At 45.1% G+C, this 21,873-nt stretch overlaps 1 pseudogene; it reads left to right on the forward strand.

Annotated features, from left to right (window-relative positions):
- Positions 1–1,178: 1,178 nt before the first annotated feature.
- LOC139377221 (cadherin-7-like) overlaps positions 1,179–21,873 on the forward strand; it is a 110,828-nt pseudogene continuing 90,133 nt past the window's right edge.

The raw sequence follows: 21,873 nt of genomic DNA on the forward strand, positions 1-21,873 counted from the left end.
TTTCTCCCTCTCCCCCTCCCCTCTCTTTCTCCCTCTCCCCCTCCCCTCTCTTTCTACCTCTGCCCCTCCCCTCTCTTTCTCCCTCTCCCCCTCCCCTCCCCTCTCTTTCTCCCTCTCCCTCTCCCCTCTCTTTCTCCCTCTCCCCCTCCCCTCTCTTTCTCCCTCTCCCCCTCCCCTCTCTTTCACCCTCTCCCCTCCCCTCCCCTCTCTTTCTCCCTCTCCCCTCCCCTCTCTTTCTCCCTCTCCCCCTCCCCTCTCTTTCTCCCTCTCCCCCTCCCCTCCCCTCTCTTTCTCCCTCTCCCCCTCCCCTCTCTTTCTCCCTCTCCCCCTCCCCCTCCCCTCTCTTTCTCCCTCTCCCCCTCCCCTCTCTTTCTCCCTCTCCCCCTCCCCTCTCCTCTCTTTCTCCATCGCCCCCTCCCCTCTCTTTCTCCCTCTCCATCGCCCCCTCCCCTCTCTTTCTCCCTCTCCCCCTCCCCTCTCTTTCTCCCTCTCCCCCTCCCCCTCCCCTCTCTTTCTCCCTCTCCCCCTCCCCTCTCTTTCTCCCTCTCCCCCTCCCCTCCCCTCTCTTTCTCCCTCTCCCCCTCCCCTCTCCTCTCTTTCACCCTCTCCCCCTCCCCTCACTTTCTCCCTCTCCCTCTCCCCCTCCCCTCTCTTTCTCCCTCTCCCCCTCTCTTTCTCCCTCTCCCCCTCCCCTCTCTTTCTCCCTCTCCATCTCCCCCTCCCCTCTCTTTCTCCCTCTCCCCCTCCCCTCTCTTTCTCCCTCTCCATCTCCCCCTCCCCTCCCTTCTCTTTCTCCCTCTCCCCCTCCCCTCTCTTTCTCCCTCTCCATCTCCCCCTCCCCTCTCTTTCTCCATCTCCCCCTCCCCTCTCTTTCTCCCTCTCCCCCTCCCCTCTCTTTCTCCATCTCCCCCTCCCCTCTCTTTCTCCCTCTCCCCCTCCCCTCTCTTTCTCCCTCTCCCCCTCCCCTCTCTTTCTCCCTCTCCCCCTCCCCTATCTTTCTCATTCTTTCTGATAGGCTCCAATTATCAACTGCAGGTGTGAAGTAGACGTGTTCTGACACCTTGGCAACCAGCAATCACAATCCACCCGTCTGTCTGCTGAAGAATACACTTGCTCGTTAAACACCACCCGGAGTGTCTCTTCTGTTGAACCCCCCCCCCCCACAGTTTATTCAGTGAATGGTGGACAACGCTGGTGGATGGTGGACAACGCGTCTTCTTGAGTCTTTTCCAGTAAAATTTCAACAAACAAATTGTATCAAAAAAGATGCGACTGAACTGTCCCCCCATGTGGAGTGTGATTAGCGTGTTGACTGTGCTCGTACCCCTTTGGGAGATGGGCTGCTCTGGCCTGACCTTGAACTCAGTGCCCCTGCATCAGGTCGGGATGTACCAAAGGAGCGGCGAAGGGGGGGCACACCACAGGCAGAGGCGCAGCTGGGTGTGGAACCAGTTCTTTGTGCTGGAGGAGTACATGGGGGACGAGCCACTCTACGTGGGCAAGGTAAGAGTTTCTGGGCTGTATTTCTACAGTAAATAGGTGGATGTGCGACTGTGCTAATATGGAAAACGTACAAGTTGGGTAAAGTACATAAATATAAAAAAAGTACTTTGTGCTACTTGTGTTATCCAATATTTCTGTACCTTTTTATGCATTTGTTAGAGACGTGAATTCACAGGAAGGATATATGCGCAACAGAGAAACGTGTTTCAGAGAGTCTTGAGTTCACAGGCTTTTGCCCATCTCCATGATCTGCTCGTGTAGAAAACATCTTGATAAAAGACTGCAAGAAGAGTTTTTTTTTTAAATAGCAGGGTAAAAACAAGTTCGGGGGGTTAATTTAGTGAGGAGAAACTTTCAGAAGGTTTGCTCATAGAGCTGACAGTATCCCCATTCTACATGACAGACGACCATACCCGATCTGCAAAATGGCTTTCTATCTGAACGCTCTGTAACATTGCATCCTCCTGAACCAGGCCCCCTTGGTGTCCATTTACGTCTCCTGCTTAAGGTCTGACAACAATTCTGTTTTTTGATAGGGCACCTCCAACATGAAGTAATGAATGGACTTCTACACCTGCATTGCTTGCTGTTTGGGGTTTTAGGCTGGGTTTCTGTACAGCACTTTGAGATATCAGCTGATGTAAGAATGTTTACATAAATACATTTGATTTGATTTGACTTCAGTGATACGTGATTGCTAAACCGAATGGCTGGTACATATATCCACCAGGCAGAGGTCAGCTCGTATTGTTACACAATACAAGGGGGGGAGGGGGACCGTTCCTTCTGTTAATTTATATTTTTTGGGGGGTTGGCGGTTTGCTAGGGACCCCATGCTACTCCCTCAGTGAATGGTCCCGTGTGGTTCTGTTGGTTATGTATTGTGCTTGCAACGCCAAGGTTGTTGGTTCAGTTCCCATGGGGGGGTTTACCAGTACCAGTACGTTGGAAAATTGTCTGAAAATGTTTCCACTCCCTACTGTAAGTTGAACTGGATAAGAACTTATAACAAAAAAATGAATTAATACCAGAGATAATACTTCAATGACTATTGTTAAATGGCACTGAGTTGGCAAATCAGAAGGCTTTGTAAAGCTACGTACAGCAACAAGGAGGTCTGTATTAGCTACGAAGACAGAAGATCCTTCCACTTAGCAGGAATGACACAGGCTGTATAAGAATTTACACATTTATTCTTATCTCTCAATCAACTCTACCATAGGCTATAGAAAATAAAGACGGGTACTTTAAACGGTGACATTTTGTTAAGGCTCACTCGTATTCTCATTTTACGATCTGAAAGAGAAGCAGAACAGCAACTGTAGCAGAGTCCTCTGGAACGCGACTGAGAGTGTATTTGATTCGCCAACCCAGCCAAATCTGCGCTGACGAGTTCGTTGCTATCAAAGCCTTTCTTTATCTATTCAATTGCTTTCAGTATTCACACAGCTCTCATATGTAGACGGCACGGGGCATACAGATGAACATGTCTCTTTCATTTGTGAATCCGAGAGGTTGTTTGAACACGCGTGTCTCTCATGGCGGGGGTGAATCTAACGAACGATGCCTTACACATGAATGAATCTTGAATATGAACATGGGAGGACAACACTAGGAAGCCAAGAACGTAACCATTTCTGCAGTTCTGAGCCCCTTAGTCTCTCCTGCACTTATTTAAGTCCTTTCAGTCAGCGTATTGTCAGGCCTCGGGATACACACCTAATATCAGTCAGCGTGTTGTCAGGCCTCGGGATACACACCTAATATCAGTCAGCGTGTTGTCAGGCCTCGGGATACAAACCTAATATCAGTCAGCGTGTTGTCAGGCCTCGGGATACAAACCTCATATCAGTCAGCGTGTTGTCAGGCCTCGGGATACAAACCTCATATCAGTCGGCATATTGTCAGGCCTCGGGATATAAACCTCATATCAGTCGGCATATTGTCAGGCCTCGGGATATAAACCTACTTCAATGTGTTTAACTATACTATTTTTACGGACGGACAAAGGATTGCCACCCTACAGATGTTTACAATTCAAAATGTACAACACAATGTAAGGTTCAGGTAGAGCATAGAGATAGATGTTTACCACAAGTATTCTCTGTAGAGCTAATCTGCAGTTGTCATAAATGTATTTAAATGTTTTATAATACATATACAGTATATATTGTTAGGTGTAGTTTACAGCATATATTGTTAGGTTTAGCTCACAGCATATATTTGTAGGCTTAGTTTACAGTATGTAGTCAGGTGTAGTTTACAGCATGTTGTCAGGTGTAGTTTACAGCATGTTGTCAGGTGTAGTTTACAGCATGTTGTCAGGTGTAGTTTACAGCATGTTGTCAGGTGTAGTTTACAGCATGTTGTCAGGTGTAGTTTACAGTATGTCGTCAGGTGGGTTTACAGTATGTTGTCAGGTGAGTTTACAGTAAGTTGTCACGTTTAGTTTACAGTATGTAGTCAGGTGTAGTTTACAGCATGTTGTCAGGTGTAGTTTACAGCATGTTGTCAGGTGTAGTTTACAGCATGTCGTCAGGTGTAGTTTACAGCATGTTGTCAGGTGTAGTTTACAGCATGTTGTCAGGTGGAGTTTACAGTATGTTGTCACGTTTAGTTTACAGTATGTTGTCAGGTGTAGTTTAAAGCATGTTGTCAGGTGTAGTTTACAGTATGTTGTCAGGTGTAGTTTCTGCCACATTGCTTATACCTATCCAGTCATTTTAGATCTGCAAAGGGGGACTCAAGAGGGACCTTGGATAGGAGGATGGGGCTAGAGGCTAGGGGTCAGTTTGGGATTGGGCCATTTCTGTTTTGTTTACTCTGCCTGTCTTCATCCAAATAGCTTGTCTGTCGGCAATCGGAGCATATAGCAGACACATCTGTGCCCTGTGCTGTGTGTTCTGGAGTCAACGGATGGCTGTTCTGGTACTCAACATTGTTCTCTTGTTGACCACTCCCCCTTTCCTTCCCCTTCAACCCCAATCCACCCGGGTTTCACATTCAAGTTTCAGCGGACAGCGAGTCTTCCCTAAGCCCCCCCCCCCCCCCCCTCCCCCCAAGCAGAGGCATATAGCACTTAGCCCATATCGAAGTGCTCTAAAAGTCTACTCAAGTGCTGAGCGGTGTTACAGTACTACATAGAGCCATGGCTACTACATGGAACTCTATTTCACATCAGGTAACTGATGCAAGCAGTAGAATCAGTTGAAATAAACAAAAAGATAAAAATACACCATATGGAACAGCGGGGGACTGTGAAGAGATACACACAGAGGCACAGGCACATACTTACGCAAACAGATGCTACATCACACGCACTCTACACACACTGACACATGGATTTTGTATTGTAGATACAGTATGTGGTACTAGAGTAGTGGAAACAGTTTGGGGAAGGCCCTTCTCTGTTTCAGCATGACAATCCCCCCCTCCCCCCCCCCCCCCCCACGTGCACAAAGCGAGGTCCATACAGAAATGGTTTGTAGAGACCGATGTAGAATAACTTGACTGGCCTGCACAGAGTCCTGACCTCAACCGCATAGAACACCTTTGGGATGAATTGGAACGCCGATTGCGAGCCAGGCCTGATCGCCCCACATCAGTTCCTGACATCACTAACGCTCTTGCGGGCTGAATGGAAGCAAGTCCCCGCAGCAATGTTCCAACATTCTAGTGGAAAGCCTTCCCAGACGAGTGGAGAGGCTGTTATAGCAGCAATGTTCCAACATTCTAGTGGAAAGCCTTCCCAGAAGAGTGGAGAGGCTGTTATAGCAGCAATGTTCCAACATTCTAGTGGAAAGCGTTCCCAGAAGAGTGGAGAGGCTGTTATAGCAGCAATGTTCCAACATTCTAGTGGAAAGCGTTCCCAGACGAGTGGAGAGGCTGTTATAGCAGCAATGTTCCAACATTCTAGTGGAAAGCGTTCCCAGAAGAGTGGAGAGGCTGTTATAGCAGCAATGTTCCAACATTCTAGTGGAAAGGGGGGGGGGGGGGGGGGGGGGGGGGTCCAACTCCATATTAAAGCCCATGATTCTGGAATGAGATGTTCAACGAGCAGTTGTCCACAGATTTTTGGTCATGTAGTTTACCTGCCTTAATATTGCCCGACCCCAGGAAGAGTAGCTGCTGCCTTGGCAGGAACTAATGATGATGTTTAATAAATACAAATACTGCTGGTATATAAGACCATGACTGCCTGAGAGATGCATCATCAGGAACGGGAGCCAATCGTCTGCGTTGGGTTTGGCGTTTTTTTCAGGCGGTCAAGTCATGCTCGATATTGTCGCATTGTGGACATAGAGTCGGGGTCAACTTTAACTGACTCCAAAATGGCTGGCATTTAGTCAAGGTCATTATGACACGATTATGACATACATGCTCACGACACGTCTTAATGACGACATCATAATGCACCCGTAGGCTGTAAGAGCAGTGTTACCACAGTAACAACCTAGATACAGTGGTCCTACAGAGTGCTGCTCTGGCCCACTATCAGAAGCTCATTCTAGGCTTAGTCAGAGTCATCACATAGCACAGTGGGGGGTGGGGGGTTGATTCTTGGTGGCATTCAGCCCACAAAAGACACGAGGGCCTCCACATTGAGACTCGAGGGGGATCATTGAAAATGGACAGACATGAGCAGTCGTTGTGATTGACTCATGCCACAGTAGTATTCTTGAAATTAATTGAGGTAAAATGGCATTTAGTTTTTAAGCGCAATATACATGGAACAAATTTCGGGAATACTCTACAATTGGACACACACTGGTGCCTTTCGTAAATGACATGTTCACAGAGGAAATTACATTTTATAATATTTTTTATTTTATTTCTCATGCTCCTGCCTTTGATTGTTATAATTGTGTCTTTAATTCCATATTACTTATGCCATTAGCATTTTGTGAATAAAGGATACTTTATAAAAGAGACATTAGTCTCAATGGGATTGAAAAATAATTGTCTGAGCCCGTCAGAAGTAAAGCAAGTGAGACAAAACAAGCTCAAAAGAGTCTCACAGCCAGTCACTCTAACCTGTCAGTCGAGTTCCCACAGATCATATGCACTTGAATATTCCATTCATTCGACTCAATTGTCTGAAGACAAGGACCAAGTGGAGTGTACCTCACAACAAACGACTCACGGGTCTTTTGTAGATATTTTTGTCTTTGGGTCATTCCACAAAAAGAGTGTCTTTTGCATCCCTTTGATATTTTAAGGAGAAATTGTGCACCAATATTGAATTTTAAAAGCCTGTTATATTAAATGAAGTTCCCTTTAATATAGACCACATGGAGATTTAAATAAACTTTTTTTATTTTTTTTATGAAAAAAGACTTGCTAAAGTGCCAGAATTCAGCATTTTGACATTTTATTTATTTCATGTGATTAGTGATTCATTTACGTTTGTCCCTCAGGTCAACCCTGTGGCGTGAACTGAACTCTCAATTTAATATGGTGAAACTATTCCTTTTTCAATAGTGTTAACATTATGTTAACACCCTTTTAGTGTTAGAGCTGTTTGAAAAGACCTGCTGAAATGTCTGCCTGTTTTTGGTGGGATGGAGTTTTGGCCTGCCTGATGACATCAACAACATTTTAACCAATCTCATGTCGCATTCCATTTGGGGAACCATTTAAAAAAAAATCAAATCGAATTGTATTAGTCACATGCGCCGAATACAACAGGTGAAATGCTTACTTACAAGCACCTAACTGACAGTGCAGTTTAAAAAAATACCGATAATAATAAAAGATAAAAGTAGTTAAAGAGGAGCAGTAAAAAATAACAATATATACAGGGGGGTGTGGAGGCTATATACAGGGTATTACGGTACAGAGTCAATGTGGAGACTATATACAGGGTATTACGGTACAGAGTCAATGTGGAGGCTATATACAGGGTATTACGGTACAGAGTCAATGTGGAGGCTATATACAGGGTATTACGGTACAGAGTCAATGTTGAGGTTATATACAGGGTATTACGGTACAGAGTCAATGTGGAGGCTATATACAGGGGGGAGCCGGTACAGAGTCAATGTGGAGGCTATATACAGGGTATTACGGTACAGAGTCAATGTGGAGGTTATATACAGGGTATTACGGTACAGAGTCAATGTGGAGGCTATATACAGGGGGGAGCCGGTACAGAGTCAATGTGGAGGCTATATACAGGGTATTACGGTACAGAGTCAATGTGGAGGCTATATACAGGGGGTACCGGTACAGAGTCAATGTGGAGGCTATATACAGGGGGGAGCCGGTACAGAGTCAATGTGGAGGCTATATACAGGGGGGAGCCGGTACAGAGTCAATGTGGAGGCTATATACAGGGTATTACGGTACAGAGTCAATGTGGAGGCTATATACAGGGGGTACCGGTACAGAGTCAATGTGGAGGCTATATACAGGGTATTACGGTACAGAGTCAATGTGGAGGCTATATACAGGGTATTACGGTACAGAGTCAATGTGGAGGCTATATACAGGGTATTACGGTACAGAGTCAATGTGGAGGCAATATACAGGGGGGAGCCAGTACAGAGTCAATGTGAGGGCTATATACAGGGTATTACGGTACAGAGTCAATGTGGAGGCTATATACAGAGTATTACGGTACAGAGTCAATGTGGAGGCTATATACAGGGGGTACCGGTACAGAGTCAATGTGGAGACTATATACAGGGGGGAGCCGGTACAGAGTCAATGTGGAGACTATATACAGGGGGTACAGGTACATAGTCAATGTGGAGACTATATACAGGGTATTACGGTACAGAGTCAATGTGGAGACTATATACAGGGTATTACGGTACAGAGTCAATGTGGAGGCTATATACAGGGGGGAGCCGGTACAGAGTCAATGTGGAGGCTATATACAGGGGGTACCGGTACAGAGTCAATGTGGAGGCTATATACAGGGTGTTACGTTACAGAGTCAATGTGGAGGCTATATACAGGGTGTTACGGTACAGAGTCAATGTGGAGGCTATATACAGGGTGTTACGGTACAGAGTCAATGTGGAGGCTATATACAGTGGGTACTGGTACAGAGTCAATGTGGAAGTTATATACAGGGGGGTACCGGTACAGAGTCAATGTGGAGGTTATATACAGGGGGTACCGGTACAGAGTCAATGTGGAGGCTATATTCAGGGGGTAACGGTACAGAGTCAATGTGGAGGCTATATACAGGGGGGTACCGGTACAGAGTCAATGTGGAGGCTATATACAGGGGGGTACCAGTACAGAGTCAATGTGGAGGCTATATACAGGGGGTACCAGTACAGAGTCAATGTGGAGGGTATATACAGGAGGTACCAGTACAGAGTCAATATGGAGGCTATATACAGGGTATTACGGTACAGAGTCAATGTGGAGGCTATATACAGGGGTTACTGGTACAGAGTCAATGTGGAGGCTATATACAGGGTGGGAGAGTCAATGTGCCCACCGTTTAGTTGAGGTAGTATCTACATGTGGGTAGAGTTAATTAATTAAAGTGACTACGCATAGATGACAGGTTAGCAGCGGTGTAGAGAGGGGGGGGGGGACAGGTAAGGCTAATAGTCTGGGTAGCCATTTGATTACATGTTCAGGAGTCTTATGGCTTGGGGAGTAGAAGCTGTTTAGAAGCCTCTTGGACCTAAACTCGGCGCTCCGGTACTCCTTGCCGTGTGGTAGAAGAGAGAACAGTCTATGGTTAGGGTGGCTGGAGTCTTTTACAATTTTTAGGGCCTTCCTCTGACACCGCCTGGTATAGAGGTCCTGGATGGCAGGAAGCTTGGCCACAGTGATGTACATGTAAAGTGTTGGTCCCATTTTTCATGAGCTGAAATAAAAGATCCCAGAAATTTTCCAGACCCTCAAAATCTTATTTTTCTCAAATGTTGTGCACAAATGTGTTTACATCCCTGTTAGTGAGCATTTCTCATTTGCCAAGATAATCCATCCACCTGACAGGTTTGGCATATTTTTGTGTCAAGTTTTGAGTGAGAGTGCAATTGGCATGCTGACTGCAGGAATGTCCAACAGAGCTGTTGCCAGAGATGTGAATGTACATTTCTCTACCATAAGCCTCCTCCAACATTATTTTAGAGAATTTGGCCGTGCATCCAACCGGCCTCACAAACGCAGATCATGTGTAACCACGCCAGCCCAGGACCTCCTCATCCGGCTTCTTCATCTGCAGGATTGTCTGAGGAGGTGGAGTGGGGGTGCTGAGGATAATTTCTGTCTGTAATAATAAAGCCCTTTTGTGGGTAAAAACTAATTCTTATTCGCTGGACCTGGCTCCCCAGTAGGTTGGCCTACGCCCTCCCAGGCCCACCCATGGCTGCGTCCTTGCCCAGAAGTGGAATCCATAGTTTAGGGCCTAATTTATTTATTTAAATTGATTGGTTTCATTCTATGAACTGTAACTCAGTAAAATCGTTGAAATTGTTGCATGTTGCGTTTTATATATATTTTCTGTATAATGTATCTTTTTGACATGTCTTGATGAATCATATTTCCCAATGCTGGAACCCCACTGCTAAAAGCAACTACCAAGACCAAGAGGGTCTCTGAAACTCTCCACGTCTCCATACCGATCTGATTACCTGATTGCAAGGTGACTGGAATTAGTATCAGTAGTAACCTTGTCAAAGGCTGGTTAATATGTAGGCTACATGGTGAGCTGCAACCTTAATAAGACAGCTGAAGCGTGGTTTAATATCGTGCCACGATTATTAAAACATGCGCCCTCCGGGTCTCAAGAGGGCGCTAAGTAATATTGATAGTTATTATGGATGCGCATGGCTAGAGAATATGTAAGTCGCTGAGGGGGTTGAAATTATTACAGGGCCTTGCTAGCAAGGGCTGTGGCCTGAGCCAGGATCCGTAGCAGTTAATTGGTGCACTCTGCATTTGAGGGTATTTCCCTTGGGGAATGTAAACCCAAGCTTCAGTCACTTTTAAAGCAGCGTACAAACTCAAACACAGAGTCAAACTTCCCAAGTTAATGTTTATATAGTCACAGTAGGCTGGTACTTTTATTTTATTTTATTTTTAATTAATAACCTGTATATGTCCACTTCCTCTAATAAGCCTAAAATAAAAAGCAATTTCAAAATGGATACACTTTCTCAGGCCGGAGTATCCCGGTCTGAGCTAATAGCATTTTCCCCTATCCACCCGTTGATGGCCGGGTCAACCCAGAGGAGAAGCCGTTTTCCCCTATCCTCCCCTTGATGTCCCATTCACTCTCGAGGGGAAGCCATTCTACCCTATCCTCCCGTTGATGGCCGGGTCAACCCCGAGGAGAAGCCATTCTACCCTATCCTCCCGTTGATGGCCGGGTCAACCCCGAGGAGAAGCCATTTTCCCCTATCCACCCGTTGATGGCTGGGTCAACCCCGAGGAGAAGCCATTTTCCCCTATCCACCCGTTGATGGCCGGGTCAACCCAGAGGAGAAGCCATTTTCCCCTATCCACCCGTTGATGGCCGGGTCAACCCAGAGGAGAAGCCATTTTCCCCTATCCACCCGTTGATGGCTGGGTCAACCCAGAGGAGAAGCCATTTTCCCCTATCCACCCGTTGATGGCCGGGTCAACCCAGAGGAGAAGCCATTTTACCCTATCCTCCCGTTGATGTCCCATTCACTCTCGAGGAGAAGCCATTTTCCCCTATCCTCCCGTTGATGGCCGGGTCAACCCCGAGGAGAAGCCATTTTCCCCTATCCACCCGTTGATGGCCGGGTCAACCCCGAGGAGAAGCCATTTTCCCCTATCCACCCGTTGATGGCCGGGTCAACCCCGAGGAGAAGCCATTTTACCCTATCCTCCCGTTGATGGCCGGGTCAACCCCGAGGAGAAGCCATTTTACCCTATCCACCCGTTGATGTCCCATTCACTCTCGAGGGGAAGCCATTCTACCCCAACCACCCAACCTCCCTCTACTCCAGAGTACAGGAGGCAGTACAGGAGACTCTCGCAGTCACAAAGTACAGTATCAGTGCATGTATGGCATAGCACAGGAGGTTGGTGGCACCTTTAATTGGGGAGGACGGGCTTGTGGTAACGGCTGGAGCGGAATTGGTGGAATGGTATCAAATACATCAAACACATGGTTTCCATGGTTTCCATGTGTTTGGTTCCATTCCATTTGCTCCGTTCCAGCCATTATTATGATCCGTCCTCCCCTCAGGAGCCTCCACTGATCCAGTGTTTAGCTAATTGAAACCAGCCTCCACGCCACCAGTGGAAAAAAACATGTCAGTCAATGCCGACGAGAGCAGGTTAAATATGCGTTCCCTACTCCACATTAATGATTCCCCCCTCTCAACCGCTCATCCTCACCACATTAATGATTCCCCCCTCTCACCCACTCATCCTCACCACATTAATGATTCCCCTCTCTCAACTGCTCATCTTTACCACATTAATGATTCCCCCCTCTCACCCTCACCACATGAATGGTCCCCCCTCTCACCCTCTCACCCTCACCACATGAATGATTCCCCCCTCTCACCCGCTCATCCTCACCACATTAATGATTCCCCCCTCTCATCCTCACCACATTAATGATTCCCCTCTCTCACCCTCACCACATGAATGATTCCCCCCTCTCACCCTCTCACCCTCACCACATGAATGATTCCACCCTCTCACCCTCACCACATGAATGATTCCCCCCTCTCACCCTCACCACATGAATGATTCCCCCCTCTCACCCTCACCACATTAATGATTCCCTCCTCTCACCCTGATATTCAGAAACATGACATCAAACAAACTGAGATAGTAGGGTATAAAAATAAAACAATAAAAAGTGAAAAAAAAATGAAAAGATTGTTAGTGCTCCCTTAGTTAATTTCATGTTCTGGATCAACAAGCGCTCTCCTCACCCCAAAATCCCCTTTGGAGTGTTTCCCAACATATGAAATGTAATGCTGGGTATTTTCATGTAGCTGCCAGTCTCTGGGCTGCTCCACCAATTATCTATCTGTCAGTTTCTGGGCTGCTCCACTGGTCTCTGAGCTGCTCCTCCAGTGTCTGGGTTGCTCCACCAGTCTCTGGGTTACTCCTCTATTCTCTGGGCTGCTCCACCATTTATCTAGCTGCCATTCTCTGTGTTACTCCGCCAGTCTCTGGGCTGCTCCACTAGTCTCTGTGTTACTCCTCCATTCTCTGTGTTACTCCTCCAGTCTCTGGGTTACTCCTCCAGTCTCTGGGTTACTCATCCAGTCTCTGGGCTACTCTTCCAGTCTCTGGGTCACTCCTCCAGTCTCTGGGTTACTCCTCCAGTCTCTGACTTACTCCTCCAGTCTCTGTGTTACTCCTCCAGTCTCTGGGTTACTCCTCCAGTCTTTGGGCTACTCCTCCAGTCTCTGGTATGCTCCTCCAGTCTCTGGGTTACTCCTCCAGTCTCTGGGTTACTCCTCCAGTCTCTGGGCTACTCCTCCAGTCTCTGGGTTACTCCTCCAGTCTCTGGGTTACTCCTCCAGTCTCTGTGTTACTCCTCCAGTCTCTGGGTTACTCCTCCAGTCTCTGGGTTACTCCTCCAGTCTCTGGGCTACTCCTCCAGTCTCTGGGTTACTCCTCCAGTCTCTGGGTTACTCCTCCAGTCTCTGTGTTACTCCTCCAGTCTCTGGGTTACTCCTCCAGTCTCTGGGCTACTCCTCCAGTCTCTGGGTTACTCCTCCAGTCTCTGTGTTACTCCTCCAGTGTCTGGGTTACTCCTTCAGTCTCTGGGCTACTCCTCCAGTCTCTGGGTTATCCCTCCAGTCTCTGTGTTACTCCTCCAGTCTCTGTGTTACTCCTCCAGTCTCTGGGCTACTCCTCCAGTCTCTGGGTTACTCCTCCAGTCTCTGGGCTACTCCTCCAGTCTCTGGGATGCTCCTCCAGTCTCTGGGTTACTCCTACAGTCTCTGGGTTACTCCTCCAGTCTCTGGGCAACTCCTCCAGTCTCTGGGTTACTCATCCAGTCTCTGGGCTACTCCTCCAGTCTCTGGGTTACTCCTCCAGTCTCTGGGTTACTCCACCAGTCTCTGTGTTACTCCTCCAATCTCTGGGTTACTCCTCCAGTCTCTGGGCTACTCCTCCAGTCTCTGGGTTACTCCTCCAGTCTCTGGGTTACTCCACCAGTCTCTGTGTTACTCCTCCAATCTCTGGGTTACTCCTCCAGTCACTGGGCTACTCCTCCAGTCTCTGGGATGCTCCTCCAGTCTCTGGGTTACTCATCCAGTCTCTGGGTTACTCCTCCAGTCTCTGGGCTGCTCCACCAGTCTCTGGGCTGCTCCTCCAGTCTCTGGACTGCTACACCAGTCTCTGGGATGCTCCACCAGGCTCCGGGATGCTCCACCAGTCTCTGTGCTGCTCCACCATTTATCAGAGTAGCTGATGAAAGTCATCAGGTTGGCAATCACCAGCACTGCTGGCTCATCTTCGAGTGCCACTGCAACAGCCATTCTCTCTCACAGAGACAACACACACACAGAGACAACACACACACACGAACACACACACACACACACACACACACACACACACACACACACACACACACACACACACACACACACACACACACACACACACACACACACACACACACACACACACACACACACACACACACACACACAACCTAATAATGGAGCAAATGAATAGTCTGCCTTTGATATAATTAGGTAGATGGGCTGGTGGCTGTGGCATGAACAAGTTCGTTTAATTCAAGCCAGCAGAGCTCTTTATGTGCCGAAAACGATATGAGCAGACATTTCTGATTCTAGTGGCGATGATAAAAGGATAAAAGCTCTGGATTTCATTCGAATGGAGCAGTACCACAAAGCAGTACAATACTATTTGCATTTATATAGCTAGCAGTCTTGAGGCGTTCATTTATTCACCCCCCCAAAATATAAGCCAAAAGAATTTCAGACAATGAGACTGCAAGCACACAAGAGTCCAGTGAATCAATCTGAAGCTATCACATTTAAATAAAATCCTTTCCCCCAGGATTCAAATACTTTTTGAAATCATTCAAATATTTTGAATGTTTGCTTTAGCCTGCCTGGAGGTGCCAAATGGGTGGGGTTTGCTGTTTTGTGACTATTCTATTGGTTCCATTGCACCAGGCAAGCTCAATCAAGCCACGCTTAAGAATTTGAAAGATTTCAAATAGTACTTAAATCCAGGTCTGCTAAGAACCTGAAGGTGTGCTGGGGTAATTATTTTGGTTCTTTCAGATATGTCTGTCTGTTTAGGCATGAGGGGCTCTCCAACAGACTGAAAATAAAATGATGAAATCTGTAGGCGCTTCTCCACCTGAGCTCAGAGCGGAGGAAGACAGCGGGAGCCAATTTCCGTCCTGGATCTGTCGTTTATTGTTAGATGTTATGAACAAAGACTTCAAAGTGAGATGAGGAACGGAGGCCCTGAAATGTCAAGCATTCTTTCTTTTCTCCGTCTCTCTCTCTCTCTTTCTCTCTGGGTCTCTCTCTCTTTCTCTCTGGGTCTCTCTCTCTTTCTCTCTCCGTCTCGCTCTCTTTCTCTCGGGGTCTCTCTCTTTCTCTCTGGGTCTCTCTCTCTTTCTCTCTGGGTCCCTCTCTCTTTCTCTCTGGGTAACTCTCTCTTTCTCTCTGGGTCTCTCTCTCTTTCTCTCTCCGCCTCTCTCTCTTTCTCTCTCCGTCCCTCTCTCTTTGTCTCTGGGTCACTCTCTTTGTCTCTGGGTCACTCTCTTTCTCTCTCCGTCACTCTCTTTCTCTCTCCATCTCTCTCTCTTTCTCCTCTGTCTGTTTCTTTCTCTCTGGGTCTCTCTCTTTCTCCTCGGACTGTATCTCCTTTCTGGGTCTTTCTCTCTCTTTCCCCTATATCTATATCGCTTTCTCTCTGGGTCTCTCTTTCTCCTCTGTCTGTATCTCTTTCTCTCCGAGTCTCTCTCTTTCTCTTCTGTCTGTATCACTTTTTCTGTGGGTCTCTCTCTTTCTCTCAGGATATTTCTTTCTCTCCGGGTCTCTCTCTTTCTCCTCTGTCAGTATCTCTTTCTCTCTGGGTTTCTCTTCATCCTCTGTCTGTAACTCTTTCTCCTCTGGGTCTCTCTCTCTTTCTCCTCTGAGTCTCTCTCTCTTTCTCTCTGGGTCTTTCTTTCTCTCTGGGTCTCTTTCTCTCTGGGTCTCTTTCTCTCTGGGTCTCTCTCTCTTTCTCTCAGGATCTTTCTTTCTCTCGGGGTCTCTCTCTTTCTCCTCTGTCTGTATCACTTTCTCTCTGGGTCTCCCTCTCTTTCTCTCTGTCTCTCTCTTTCTCTCTGGGTCTCTCTTTCTCCTCTGTCTATAACTTTCTCCCTGGGTCTCTCTCTCTCTTTTTCTGGGTCTCTCTCTCTTTCTCTCGGGGTCTCTCCCTCTTTCTCTCTGGGTCTCTCTCTCTTTCTCTCGGGGTCTCTCTCTCTGGGTCTCTCTCTTTCTCCTCTGTCTGTATCTCTTTCTCAAGGCCTCTTTCTCTCGCTCTGTCTCTCTCCTCCACAACACAATAAGCTGAGGGCACTACACTCTTAGAAAAAAGGGTTCCAAAAGGGTTCTTTGGCTGTCCTTTGGCCAGGTTTAAAAAAAATTGTTCCAGGTAGAACTCTTTTGGGTTCCATGTACAGTGATTACTCAACTAACAGTTTTGCAATTATGCTGCGGGACTTAGAGGTAATTTGTGGTTTAGTATGGTTGGTACCCTGCGTCACTACTTCATTGCACCAGACCAGCGCAAGGGGGAGTTAGAACACTGATTATGCTTTTGGGTCCCAAGGCACCACTCTAACTGACAATAAATGGGCGACATAAACCAAATAGAAACTGATAATTGTGCACGACTGTGTTACACGACTGAGTGTAAGAAATGCTATTCCTCTGTCCTGCACGCACACACCCTAAAAAATACACTTATTTTTTGGTTTCTACTCATCAGTATTACTTTCTAAAACTCTTGTAACACTAAGATTTTTAAGAGAAACAAAAATGTTCAATTATCTTCAATCATATTCTTAAGACATATGTGTTGACTGAATATAAACAAGTGATGTGTTTATTTAGTTATTGATCCATAACTAAATACTATGGGAATAAATATCACTGAATGACAAAATTATTGGAACAAAGTTGTCTAATGAAGGTAAGCAAATTGTTGCTTACTGGAAAATAGTCTTTCAAACACACACGGTCACGTTGTACAGCGCCATTATGGCTATTAGCAGGGCTATTAGCAGGACAATAGACTCTTGCCTAAAAGGAGGGTAGGGGGAGAATTGTATCGTCAAATGTATTGCTTAGTTAGGTGGGCTGTATCACAACCGGTCGTGATTGGTTGCAATTTCAGTTTAATCCACCAGAAAAGACAGAACCAATAATACAACAAATATTGTAGTTAAACTCAAATATACTAATTGATAATAAATAAACTTTATCAATTGGAACCTTTAACAAGTGGAAGAAGGAAAAAGTATTATAATTATTATTAACCCTGTTTTTCACAAGCATAGCAGGCCATTAATTCTGCAAACAGCGTTTCTAGGATGGGCTATTAGCAGGACAATATATATTGGTCATACTGGTCATGACTCCCGAGTGGCGCAGTGGTCTAAGACACTGCATCTCAGTGCAAGAGGCATCACTACCATCTCTGGTTTGAATCTAAGCTGTATCACATCCGACCGTGATTGTGAGTCCCATCCTCATCCGGGTTAGGGGAGGGCGATGCACAATTGGCCCATCCTCATCTGGGTTAGGGGAGGGCAATGCACAATTGGCCCATCGTCATCCGGGTTAGGGGAGGGCAATGCACAATTGGCCCATTGTCATCCGGGTTAGGGGAGGGCGATGCACAATTGGCCCATCCTCATCTGGGTTAGGGGAGGGCAATGCACAATTGGCCCATCGTCATCCGGGTTAGGGGAGGGCAATGCACAATTGGCCCATTGTCATCCGGGTTAGGGGAGGGCGATGCACAATTGGCCCATCGTCATCCGGGTTAGGGGAGGGTCCTAAAAATAGGCACAGTGGGCTTATGGTTTCTCTCATTCTTAAAACATAAATAAATATTTTGGCCTTTATAAATATTATTTTTGCCTTCATTAAAAGATTACATTTTGCTCACTTACATTTTTTAAAACAAAATAATATCCAAAATATCGTAATATATAGCCTACCCGCTGTGGTCAACTATTTCAGCAACGTTTCACGCTGCTCTGGGACAAGCATGGAGAAACGACAACGTTCAATTATATTCCATGATACTTAAGATATATGTGTTGACTGAATATAAGCAAGTGATGTCTGCTAAATAATCAAGTTGATGGCTCAGTCATAGAGCCTCAGGCACCTACATAAATCTGAGGGACTCACTCATTAATGGCTTTGGATCAAAATAAATAAGTACCAACATTCTTGCGGATAGTCTTTAATAAAGAACTGTTTTGGTTATCCTGACCTGGACACCATGTATTATAATTGCCCAATTAGTTCCCTAAGGGCTTTTTTTCTCACTCACTCTAGGTTAAATGAAAACAAAATAATCAAAAAAATATATATATTTTTTTTAAACAAAGCAATTATTATTATTATTAAGTAATTAATTTAGAATGATAGAAATGTCCCTTAGATGTTAATATTAGAATCCTCCAATCCTCTAAATTCAATTATTGTCGGCGAGTCACGTCACTGAAAAACATATATGAGTCTCACTAGTGTTGAGTAATGTTCTGTTAAAACCTCTTACTTCTACCCCCTCCTTTTTCGAACATTCTGTTAAAAATCGCGCAACTTTTCAGCGTCCTGCTACTCATGCCAGGAATATAGTATATGCATATGATTAGTATGTGTGGATAGAAAACACTCTGAAGTTTATAAAACTGGTTAAATCACGGCTGTGACTATAACAGATCGTGTGTTTCATTGAAAAACGCAAGAAAAACTGCTCTCTGAAAGCTAAAAATAATTTCCATAAGTCACTTCCACGAGTTGTTAAAAGAGAACAGAATTTAATATCGACCTGCATGCAATTCATACAAATTCCACACGATGTCGCCATTGTCGTCATTTTAAATTGAATTAATTGTTGGAAAATCCATCTATCTGGCATCCATTTTCCCAGTCTTCACCCGGATGTTGTTGAAGAAGACATTAGCAGCCATTGATTTGCAAGCGAAGACCTATTGAAAATACATCGCCCTGTAATCATTTTGATAGATTATAAACGCTTACTAATACCTAAAGTTGGATTACAAAAGGATTTCGAAGTGTTTTGTGAAAGTTTATCGTCGACTTTTTTAATTTAAAAAAATTACGCAGCGTTTAAAAACGATGTTTTTTTCTGAATGACACAGCTTCCATACAAAGCTATTTTGGGTATATATGGACCGATTTAAACGAAAAAAAGACCCAATAGTGATGTTTATGGGGCATATAGGAGTGCCAAGAAAGAAGCTCGTCAAAGGTAATGAATGTTTTATATTTTATTTCTGCGTTTTGGGTAGCGCCGGCTACCGCAAAATCTGTTGTTTACGTGTCGTGCTGGCATTTTGGGGGGTGCATGCTATCAGATAATAGCTTCTCATGCTTTCGCCGAAAAGCATTTTAAAAATCTGACTTGCTGGCTAGGTTCACAACGAGTGTAGCTTTAATTCAATACCCTGCTTGTGAATTTTGATCAAAGATTGAGTTGTAACGAGTACATTTAGCATTTAGCGTAGCGCATTTGCATTTCCAGGTGCATACTTGAGACGTCTGCGTCTCAAGTATGGTCAAGAAGTTAAAAGTGGTGTATGTCTTATTTATTTTGAAAGCATATTGAAGTTAAAGCAACAGGATTTGAGGCAATAGCCTACCCGCTGTGGTCAGCACTGTTTTGCGCTGCTCTGAGACAAGCATGTGTACTGGTCTTGATAAATCAATGAGTTTTTTAGTTTCACTGAATCTCTGTTTGGGTATTGGTTAGACTACAATTATACAATTAGGTTGTATAAATGTTTGGCTCTGAGTAGCCTACTCCTGACCGTCATGTTGTACAGCACCATATTTTCTCTTCCATCCTAAAAGAAACCCTGAGGGTTTCGTTTTTCTTGAAATAGAAACACCATAATATTAATCAAATTAATTTCTTAAAATCAATCCCATATACTATGTTGTTACAAAAAATTGTTTTAAATTCTCTAGTACAGGCAATATTGATGGCTATCAAATGCTTCTCAAAGATGCCCTCTGGTGGTCAAAATAGCACTAACTAGCATTAATTAAATAACGTGCCATAGAACTCTGCGGCAGCCCACAAGGTGTCGTCTGTTCTTGGTTGCAACACTCACTACCAAGTTCCAAACTGCCTCTGGAAGCAACGTCAGCACAATGCCTGTTTGTCGGGAGCTTCATGAAATGTGTTTCCATGGCCGAGAAGCCATGGAAACAAGCCTAAGATCACTATATGCAAGGGGTGTAAAGCTCGCCACCGCTGGATTCTGGAGCAGTGGAATCACACTTCCCCATTTGGCAGTCCAACAGACAAATCTGGGTTTGGCAGATGCCAGGAGAACGCTACCTGCCCGAATGCATAGTGCCAACTGTAAAGTTTGGTGGAGGAGGAATAATTGTCTGGGTCTTTTTTTCATGGCTGGGACTTTTTTTCAGGCAAGGCCCATTAGTTCCAGTGAAGGGAAATATTAACTCTACAGTATACAATGACATTCTATACAGTTCTGTTCTTCCAACTTTGTGGCAACAGTTTGGGGAAGGCCCTTTCCTGTTTCAGCATAATGCCCCCATTCAGAGAGCGAGGTCCATACAGAAATGGTTTGTCAATCGGTGTGGAAGATCTTGACTGGCCTGCACAGATCCCTGACCTCAGCCCCATCAAATACCTTTGGGATGAATTGGAATGCCGACTGCGAGCCAGGCCTATTCACCCAATATCAGTGCCCAACTTCACTAATGCTCTAGTGGCTGAATGGAAGCAAGTCCCCGCGGCAATGTTCCAACATCTAGTGGACATTCTTTCCAGAAGAGTGAAGACTGTTGTAGCAGCAAAGGGGGACCCAATCCACATTAGAACCTCTTAGCGTGAAACTCCCACTAGCGGGATCAAATTCGACAACATCCGGTGAAATCGGAGCGCGCCAAATTCAAAATACAATATCGTGATATTAAACATTCATGAAAATGAATGTCATACATGATTCTTTAGCTTAGAATCTTGGTAATCTAACTGTGTTGTCAGATTTCAGAAAGGATAGCATTCGATTGTCTGAGAACAGCTCCCCATGTCAACATATCTTTCAAACCAGCACTGGCGACACAAAATCATAAATAGCGATAAAATAAATCCCTTACTTTTGAAGATCTTCCTCTGTTTGCAATCCCAAGGGTCCCAGCTACACAATGAATGGTTGTTTTGTTCAATAAAGTCCTTTTTTATATCCCAAAAATGCTGTTTATTTGGCGCCATTGAATTCAATAATCCAGTCCTTCAACATGCATACAAAGGATTCCAAAAAGTTGCCAGCAAAGTTTGTCTAAACGAGTCAAACAATGTTTTTATTAATCCTCAGGTTGTCTAATATCTAAGTAAACAATAACATTTCAAACGGAGATTACTATGTTCAATAGCAAAGGAAAAGAACGAAGAGTTGCCCTGGCGCTCAACATGGAGCGACTACAAATACTCCTTAATTTAAAAAAAAAATGAGCGTAAAACCTTGTATAAAGACTGTTGACATCTAGTGGAAGCCATAGGAACTGCAATCTGGGAGGCAGAAATTAGATCTTTCAATAGCATTGCATTGGAAGTCATTCCAAGTTAAAAAAAAAACATTTCCGGATCGATTTTCCCCGGGTTTCACCTGCTATCTCAGTTCTGTTATACTCACAGACATTATTTTAACAGTTTTTAGAAACTTCAGAGTGTTTTCTACCTGTTATATGCATATCCTGGCTTCTGGACCTGAGTAACAGGCAGTTTACTTTGGGGCATGTCAGACAGGTGGAAATTCAGGATACAGCACCGAAAGATTAATGTCCACGATTTTGGAATGAAACGTTTGACGACCAGGTGTCCACATACACAACTAGTCTAGCTGTTATTCTGCCCTGCATAAGAATGAACAGAGTGCACTGACAAACTCTCTTGTTAAATTAATTTGGGAGGTAGACTTTTCAATTGATCATGTCTCTTTTTGTTTCCTATGAGTTTGAGAGATTTTAACTCAAGTTGACCAAGATATTGTTGAAAATGTAATTTATTGTGAACTTCCCCTTTTAACTTTCTGAACAGGACTTCCAATAATAACAGGACTAATGTTGGAGCAGTTTGAATATGATTCCAAAGAAAGATGGGACACCCGCTTTGTTTTCGTGATGG

The sequence above is a fragment of the Oncorhynchus clarkii genome, chromosome 20 (genome assembly GCF_045791955.1).
Source record: "Oncorhynchus clarkii lewisi isolate Uvic-CL-2024 chromosome 20, UVic_Ocla_1.0, whole genome shotgun sequence".
NCBI classification, from domain to species: domain Eukaryota; kingdom Metazoa; phylum Chordata; class Actinopteri; order Salmoniformes; family Salmonidae; genus Oncorhynchus; species Oncorhynchus clarkii.